At 45.4% G+C, this 9,397-nt stretch overlaps 1 long non-coding RNA gene across 1 annotated transcript in view; it reads left to right on the top strand.

Annotated features, from left to right (window-relative positions):
- Positions 1-388: 388 nt before the first annotated feature.
- LOC137444263 (uncharacterized) overlaps positions 389-9,397 on the top strand; it is a 290,864-nt gene continuing 281,855 nt past the window's right edge. The window contains exon 1 of the long non-coding RNA XR_010988103.1: positions 389-982. This is a non-coding gene — a long non-coding RNA (uncharacterized lncRNA). The remainder of the gene's footprint in view (positions 983-9,397) is intronic.

Below are 9,397 nucleotides of genomic sequence, written 5' to 3'. Positions count from 1 at the left end.
GTCACAGGATGCCCTGGAAACCAAAAAGAAAATTACTTCCAAAAGGTGACAAAAGGAAAAAAAACAACCCACAGACCCACCTTAAGAAATTGTGGAGCCCTCAGTGGTAGAAGTGGGAAGGTGTAACTGGGGAAAGGTAATTCTACACCTGTGTGGCTTAAGTGCTTTCCCTGTTAAGCCATCATGGACTATTCATTGTGGACCATCCAGTGATGGAAAGAGACTATTAAGCTTTGATCTCAGTGAATTAATCTGTTCTAATGCTGTTCCCCGTGCTGTACTCTTTGATGTGGGCAATGTGCTGGGATGCTACAATAATGCTCTTCTACTTGTGAATTCTGGTGGTGCTGACATTCAGGCTGCAGAAGGTGCTGCTTTTGCAAGGCTTTGTTTCTTTCTTAAGTGACCTGATGCTACTTACACAGTTGCTGAGACCCACACAGAGATCACAGAATGTTAGGGGTTGGAAAGGACTTCAAAGGATCATCCAGTCAAACCCCCCTGCCAGAGCAGGAGCACCTATGGCAGGTCACACAGGAATGCATCCAGGCAGATTTGGAAAGTCTCCAGAGAAGACTCCACAACCTCTCTGGGCAGCCTGCTCCAGGGCTCTGGCACCCTCACAGGGAAAATTTTTCCTCATGTTCACAAGGAACCTCCTCTGCTCCAACTTGCACCCATTGCCCCTTGTCCTGTCATTGGACATCACTGAGCAGAGCCTGGCTCTGTCCTTCCAACACTGCCTTTGTAAACGTAAATGAGGACACCTCTGAGCCTCCTTTTCTCCAAGCGAAGGACCCTCAGCTCCCTCAGCTTTCCTCAGCCCAGAGATGTTCCACTGCCTTCAGCATCTTTGTGACTCTGTGCTGGACTCTCTCAAGTAGTTCCCTACCCTGAGAGCTGTTGGCTCTTCCCTCACCTGAGTTTTTGCAAGATGTCAGGAGACCCTGACAAGTTCTCCAGAGAAACAGCAGAGGATTGGGTGAGTACATACTTACTAGAACTTACTGGCTTCTTTAGGCATGCAGACACTGTGTAAAAGATTTCTACCTAATTGGCCTGGAGATATTTGGAACATAGTGTGGTCCACTTCTGTTAGTCACCCTCCTGGGAATCTGATAGGTTCTGCTCACCAGAGCTCTCTGTGTGTATTCCTTCCCTTTGTAAGGTGTTGTGGTGAGTTGAAAATTCCCCCCAACATTAAATTGCCAGACCAGCCCAGTTGGAAGCAAATGAAGCTATATTTACAAGCAAAACTACAATCTACAATGAAATGCAATGAATATGTACAAAATATACAATATTAACATATATTTATGTGTATTTACAATTTATAAACAGCACAAGAATCTCCCTGGCCAAAAACCAGGGGAGCTGCTAATAGCTTCCCACTCCCTGCCCCTCTTCTTACTCCCCTGGACACAAATGGATGAGAGAAAAGAGCAGAGTTACTATGTTAGGATGCTCAGCCAAAACAAAGAACACAGCCAAGGTCAAGCAGAAGCAAGTTAGTGCTTCCCAGAGCAAGGAAGCCAAAAGAGAGAGAAAGATAGCTTACATTACCAGCCTTATGTTTCTTACCTATCCACTAGGATTGTTTGGAACTTAGCATTGTTTTCCTTTTTACACACAATCGTGATTATTTACATTCTACCTCTTTCTGTTCAAGATCTGTGGGAAAATTTTAAAGGTACAGCCTAAAACTACCACTGGTGTGTGAGGTGTAGCTGTAGAGCAGGGCAGGGGCATCAGAAAGTGAAGATGGCTCTCTCTAACCATTCTTCTTAGTTTTGTACTGGTATATTAAGATGACACACTGTCAGACAGCAGCTAAATTTCAGGTGTGACACTGAAGCACCAGGAATGTCAAAAGAATACTGAGTCAAGCACCAGTGAAGTAGAAATGTCATAAGGTTCAGGCATCACTGATGTCATGAGTCATGTTGTGTACCCTTTAACTGCACTCCTTACATTCTGCAAAAGCCTCTGGTACCCTGCCTTGCATATGTAAACCTTCTCACAGTCTAGAAAATACGTTGAGGCTGATGGAAGATACTGCTATGGCTCAGTGCCTTAAATAGCAGCCAGGAAAAAAGGGCATGCAAGGATTGAATCCTTGCTGCGAGGGAAAAGTCACCATCTTTCAGATGAGAAATGTGCTGGCTAAATATCTTGTTTCCTTGGTGTATGTGACAGGGTCATAGTCAGACACTTAGTAATAGCTTAATAGCATGAAAAGAGTGTGGAAGATGCATCCTGAGAAATATGGCTCCCACTTTCAGGTGTATCTTTGTCTCACTAGAGATAAATCTCTCTCATGAGAGATAAATCTGCAACCTGTAGAGAATCTTTCCTCTGTAAACTTTGCTTTCTGACCTGGCTTGATTTTCACTGATCACTGGTAGGATGGTATGAACTGGTACATCAAGTGCAAGGTGTGTCATTTGTGCTGTCCTTCTCTCTGCAAGAGAATTAAATTAGGTTGGAAAGGATCAAGGGCCTTAAACAATCAAAATCCAAGTAACTGGGGCTGCCCAGAGTAGTTGTTCCAGTCCACATTAGGCACCAGGAATGGGTATTCCTACCTAAATACCTAAACTGCCCTACAGGTATACTAAAGCCATTAAAGGCTCTCTATCAACCCTCTGAATGAATGTTAGTTGTTTGTGGGGCTGTTTGTTTGGATTTTAAATGTCTGGTCTTCTACCTTCTTGTTATGTGATGGAATTTGAAGATATACATATATATGTGGTTGCCCAGGGGTTGGGGCCCCATCCCTGGGTATATTTAGGGTGAGGCTTGACAGGGCTGTGGGCAACCTGATCTATTTGAGGATGTCCCGGCTGACTGCAGAGGGCATTGGACTGGATGACCTTTAGAGGTCACTTCCAACCTAGACCATTCTCTGATTCTACGATTCTATGTGTGTGTGTATAAAAGATTTGAAAGCTACAGTGCTTAAAAACACAGGCTGGATTTTAAATCATTGTCTAGTGAATCTCAGTGAAGTCAGTATAATTCTGGATCAAAAGCATGGCCAGCATATTGAGTGAGGTGATTCTGCCACTTTATTTTACTGTGGTGTGACCTCACCTGGAGTACTGCATCCACACAGCCCTCAACACAGGAAGGACATGGACCTGATGGAGCAGGTGCAGAGGAGGGGCACAAAGATGATTAGAGGGCTGGAACACCTCTTCTGTGAGGACATGGAACTGGGATTGCTCAGCCTGGAGAAGAGAAGGCTCCAGGGAGAGCTAATAGCAGCCTTCCAGTACCTGAAGCAGGGCTACAAGAAATCGGGGAAGGAACTTTTCACAAGGGCTTGTGGTGATAGGATGACATGGAATGGATTGATGCTTGAGGAGAGGTGATTGAAACTGGAGATTAGGAAGAAATTCCTGACAGTGAGGGTGGTGAGGGAGGTTGCCCAGGGAGGTTGTGGCTGCACCCTCCCTGGATGTGTTCAAGGCCAGGTTGGATGGGGCCTTGAGCAGCCTGGTCTAGTGGAAGGTGTCCCTGGCTATGGCAGGGGTGTTGGAACTAGGTGGTCTTCCATGGTCTCTTCCTTCCTAAACCATTCTATGAATCTCTGAATCCCTGGATATAATTTCTTAGAGCTCATTTCCATCCCCACTGAACCCTTGAGCTGATCTCAAAACTCCTTTTCTGTTTATTTCAAAGTTGTGCTTTCTTCTTTCATATTTCAGTTTCATTGCTCCAGCACTGAAAGGCACTGAACACATGCACTCCTTTCTTGTGCTTAATCAAGGCCTGTGTGCTTGTACACAAGCACACAAGTTGCAGGCCACATTGCTCTTAAGTATGCCACTGCCTGGTGGTTTTCATGGTGCTGGAGATGCACAAGAAAGACCTTTTCACCCACTAAACATTCTAGGAAAAAGCTTTTAACTTTGGGTGAGGAAATGTGTCGAGGGGAAATTTGAGAACCTTACCATCAGTATCATCAGGAGAGAAGAATAATTTGTTCTTGACAGTTGTCTTTTACAGCTTGTCATTAGAACGATCCCTTTATAGCACCCATTCATATGCCTGACATCTTGAGACATACCCATCCATCTTCCTCAGCAGATAAAAGACTATCATCCTTCTGATATCTCAGGTTTTTCATTTGAAAGGCTGTGTCAAAAAAGCACTTCACAAGCATTAACAAGTCCAGCCTACCAATTTCTTAGAATCTCCAAGCATTTTCTAGAGCCACCTTCCTTCCCTTCCTTTCTGTCCCTGTCACACTCCCTACTTCCCAATCTCTTGAAAAAATAGAGTGCAGGAGGCTTCCTGAATGCAGGACACTTCCTGAATCTAGGACACTTCCTGAATGCAGGAGGTTTCCTGAATGCAGGACTCTCGCCGAACAAAGGATGCTTTCTGAATGCAGGAGGCTTCCTGAATGGAAGACACTTCCTGAATGAAGGACTCTTCCTGAATGCAGGACTCCCTGAACAAAGGAGGCTTTCTGAATGCAGGACACTTCCTGAATGAAAGACTTTTCCTGAATGCAAGATACTGCCTGAATGCAGGACTCTTACTGAATGTAGGACACTCCCTGAACAAAGGATTAAGAGACCAGTTTTACCAACCCAGATGAGCACATGATGTTACCAGACAGCAGTCTGCCCAGATGGAATGTACCCCTCAGCTGTTTGGTTTTCAACCCCTCCATCCCCCACCTCCCCCCAAAATAATCTCTGAGTATCTCTTTCAGCCATATGTGCCTCTCTTAGATGCTTGGAACAGGCAACAACAACCAAGTTCTGAGTTGGTGACCATCCCATCAGAGGCTCTTTGCTTTCATGCTGTGTTAAATTCTCTGTTAATATCTTATCTTGAGTTCTCCTGAGTCCCATCTCAGATCACCGCAGTTCATTTTCTGCTCATATCATGTTTATCTCTCACCGAAGAGATAAATATTCATTCTCTCAGCAGAGGTAAAACTCTCTCAGCAGAGAGATAAATCTGCATATCCCAAATCTTGCTTCCCTGGCTTGAAGCACTCAGGGAAATCCAGGGTACTTCCACCCAGATTTACATCTTTGTAAGGTAGAACTGCTTTGCTGCAGGCGAGCAGCTTCTTCCAAACTCAACCCCCTCCACATGCTTGTGGGACTGCTCAGTGAACAGGTGTGCTTTGAAGGAAAATACCTCTTTGTATATGGGTTCTTGCCATGGCTCTCACTGTTTTATCATCTTCACATGCATAACACACCTGCCTTCTTCAAAAATCCTAACAGTGAGATTTACCATGCACAGCATCACAGAGTCACAGAATACAATTGGTTGGAAGAGACCTCCAAGCTCATCCAGCCCAACCCTGACCCAGTACTGAAGGCTCAACACTAAACCATGTCCCTAAGCACCAGGTCCACACACTGCTTGAACACCTCCAGAGACAGTGACTCCAGCACTGCTCTGGGCAGAATGTTCCAATGTTTGACAACCCTTTCAGTGAAGAAATATTTCCTATTATCCAGCCTGAACCTCCCCTGGTGCAGCTTGGAACCATTTCTTCTGGTCCTGTCACTTGCCACCAAGGAGAAGAGGCTGCCCCCTCACCTGGAGTACTGCATCCAGCTCTGGAGCCCTCAACACAGGAAAGACATGGACCTGATGGAGTGGGTCCAGAGGAGGTCCTCTGAAATGAACAGGGGGCTGGAACATCTCTGCTGTGGGGACAGGCTGAGGGAGCTGAGGGTGTTCATCCTGGAGAAGAGAAGGATCCAGGGAGAACTAAGAGCAGTCTTCCAGTACCAGAAGGGGGCTACAAGAAGGCTGCAGAGGGACTGTTTCCAAAGGCCAGCAGTGATAGGATGAGGGGCAGTGGTTTGAAATTAGAGAAAAGGAGATTTAGATTGGATGTTAGGAACAAGTTCTGCACCATGAGGGAAGTGGAAGCTTGGAACAGGTTGGTCAGGGAGGTGGTTGAAGCCTCATCCCTGGAGATATTCAAGGTGAGGCTTGAGGGGGCTCTGGGCAGTCTGATCTAGTTGAAGATGTCCCTGCTGACTGCAGAGGGAGTTGGACTAGATGATCTTTGGAGGTCCCTTCCAGCCCATTCTCTGATGCTGTGAAATGGTGATTCACACTGCTTCAGCCTCCTATGTTCCCATTGCCTCACTGGAAGAGTTGTGGTGCACTGAGGTTAAAACAGAAAGGCCAAAATAAGGATTATTTGGGAGGAGGAAGGGGAAGGTCAGGTGTTCAAATAGGTTTGTGCACACTGGTTTCTGTTTCTTGTCATTGTTTTCCTTACTACCCAGCTCAGTGATTGTAGGTTTGTGTTGGTTGGCAGTAATTTAAGTCAGGTAAAATTCCCCAAGTCAGTGCTGCTCTACCTTTGATAGGCTGCTAGAAGCAGTGATGGGCTAAATTGCAGGAAGGGAAATGTAGCCTGAGCATGTGGAGAAGATTTCTAATCCTACAGGAGGGCTGACCACCAATTGGATGGCTGAGGGAGGCTGTGGAGCTGCTGGAGGATTTAAGAGCAGATTAAATGAACTTCTGTCAAGAACAATTTAGAAGCAGTTGATCCAGCCTATGGGACAAAGAGGCGAATTAGATGACCCTCTTGAGGGGCAGCTGAGCCCTGTTGCCTTTGATTTCTGTGACACTGACATGGTCTTGTGTACCCCGGGAGAAAAGAGGATACCCAGCTTTAATTATCGGAAGGCACTTCCAGTCAGCCAGAGGTGTTTTCTGAGGAGAGATGGCTTGAAACAGAAGGCTGAGGATGTTAAAGAGGTGAAGAGCACAATTAAATGAGATTATATAATGCTGTATTTGTAATTAAGGTGACAGAAAAGCAAAATCTTGTTTTCCATTTGACCTAGCACTGACTGCATGTCTCAGAACAGTCTTCCTTAATTCCACCGATATTAAAAATAGGAGCCTCAAGTACTGGTTAGGTCACTCCCTGGTCAGGGAGGGACTGGCCTGGGCAGTACTTAGGGAGCTATTGAGGACTCACTCACAGGCTTTTCAGGCTGCAGCTGCTTTAGTGTGGTGGGTTGAGATTTCCCCCCCAACATTAACTTTGACAGACCAGCTCAGTTGGAAGCAAATGAAAGCTGTATTTACAGGCAAAGCTACAGTCTACAATGGAATGCAATGAATATGTACAAAATGCACAGTATTTACAATATTTACAATTAACAAACAGCACAAGAGCCCCTCTGGTCAGAGACCAGGAGAAGCTACCAGCTTCTCCTTCCCAGCCCACCCAGATGCCTTGGCCAAAGAAGGGAGAGAGGGAGAGAGCAGAGAAAGTTGCTGTTAGACTTAACAAAAACAAGGCAGCTAAGGTCAAGCAGAAGCAAGGTAGTATCTCTCCAGAGCCAAGAAGTGAGAGGAGATGAGTAAAAGGAATTGTTTTGGTACAACCAGCCTTATGGTAGCTATCTCTCCAGGCTCTGGCCAGCCTGATCTAGTGTGAGGTGTCCTTGCCCATGGCAGGGGGGTTGGAACTAGATGATCCTTGTGGTCCCTTCCAACCCTGACTGATTGTATGATTCTATGAAATTGTTTAGAATGATCTCTGTTCTCCTTTTTACACCCAATAGTGATTTACTTACATTTTACTACTTTTTGCTTAAGATCTGTGAAAAAATTCTAAAGGCATAACCCAAAACTACCACATTTAATCACAATGATTAGCAAGTCCAGCATTAGCCCCAAGCACCTTGCAGCACTGCTGTCAAGGACAAGCTTGATTTCATCCTTCTGCCCACTACCTGAATGTAGATAGCTGCTTTGAGGTTAAAGCTGTGTTGGCTTTGAACTGCAGCCAGTAAAGAACACCTGGATGGAGGTCTGCTTTATTTGCAGGTGATTGAGGGATTATGATTAAAGATTAAATAAATTCCTATAATATTTAATTATTTCTCCTTATTTTGTGATGAACAAGCATTGCCATTATTGCCTGTAACCAAATAACCATCCTCATTCATCACACTAATAGTGGCTTAATGAGGAAGAACCTGGGACTGGGGGGGTGTTGTCTGCCCTGAGCAATTTGAGAGTGTAGCTTCCTATGGTAATTAATGCAGGCTGTAATAATTAGGTCTGCTAGGTGCTATATTTATCAGGAGGCTTAAATGCAATAAAAATTCATCATAAGACACTAGTCTTACAAAACACAATGAATTGCCAGAGTAAATATGGAAGTAGAAAACCAGAGGATGAACAGTTAACAAGATTACTTCCTCGTGCATGGTTTTGCCACCCAAGGAGATAACTACTTATCACAGTATCACAGCATGGTAGGGGTTGGAAGGCACCTCAAAAGATCATCCAGGCCAAGCCCCCTGCCAGTCTCTTTAGCTTGGAGCAGAGGAGCCTGAGGGGTGACCTCACTGGTGTTGATAAAGACGTGCAGGGCAGTGTCAGGAGGACAGAGCCAGGCCCTGCTCAGGGATGTCCAATGATAGGACAAGGGGCAATGGGTGCAAGCTGGAGCAGAGGAGGTTCCATATGAACATAAGGAAATACTTTTTCCCTGTGAGGATGCCAGAGCCCTGGAACAGGCTACCCAGAGAGGTTGTGGAGTCTCCTTCTCTGGAGACATTCCAAACCCACCTGGATGCATTCGAGTGACTTGCTCTGGCAGGAGGGTTGGACTGGAGGATCTTTTGAGGTCCCTTCCAACCCCTAACATTCTGTCATTCTTTGATTTGGTTAGGAAAAAAACCCAAAGAAAATGAATCCAGTCTTTGTAATCTCAGCAATTAGGTATTTCCTCATTCTTTAATGTTTGGGGGTTTTTTACCATTCTGTATCATCTTATGCTTGATTCATAGTAGATGATGAGTTACTAGACAGAGGATAAAAGAAGAAACTCTTAGAATCACCTGTGCTGCTGCTGGAAACAAAATATTCAATAACAGCAGCTCTTAATTCCAGGTGTTCCTGCTCTTGCAGAGGGGTTGGATTGGATGATCTTTTGAAGTCCCTTCCAACCCCTAAGACTGTCTGAGATTCTCTGTGTGATTCTTAGATATAGTCCTCTCACCATCTGGAGAGATGTTATTCACAGAACCACAGAATTGTCAGGGTTGGAACAAACCTCAAGGATCATCCAGTTCCAACCCCCTGCCATGGGCAGGGACACCTCACACCAGATCAGGTTGCTCAGAGCCACATCCAGCCTGGCCTTAAAAACTTTCAGGATTGAGGCTTCCACCACCTCCCTGGGCAACCTGTGCCAGTGTCTCACCACCCTCGTGGGGAAGAACTTCTCCTAGTGTCTAATCTAAATCTCCCCTCCTCTAGCTTTGATCCATTTCCCCCAGTCCTGTCACTACCTGACAACCTAAAAAGTCTCTCCACAGCTTTCTTGCAGCTCCATCCAGATACTGGAAGGCCACAATCAAGGTCCTTAAAA

The sequence above is a fragment of the Melanerpes formicivorus genome, unplaced genomic scaffold (genome assembly GCF_026170545.1).
Source record: "Melanerpes formicivorus ecotype bairdi unplaced genomic scaffold, bMelFor1.0.p_v2 SCAF_11, whole genome shotgun sequence".
Lineage (NCBI taxonomy): Eukaryota > Metazoa > Chordata > Aves > Piciformes > Picidae > Melanerpes > Melanerpes formicivorus.
Note: the sequence above shows the minus strand (reverse complement) of the source record. Positions and strands in the feature narration are given on the sequence as shown.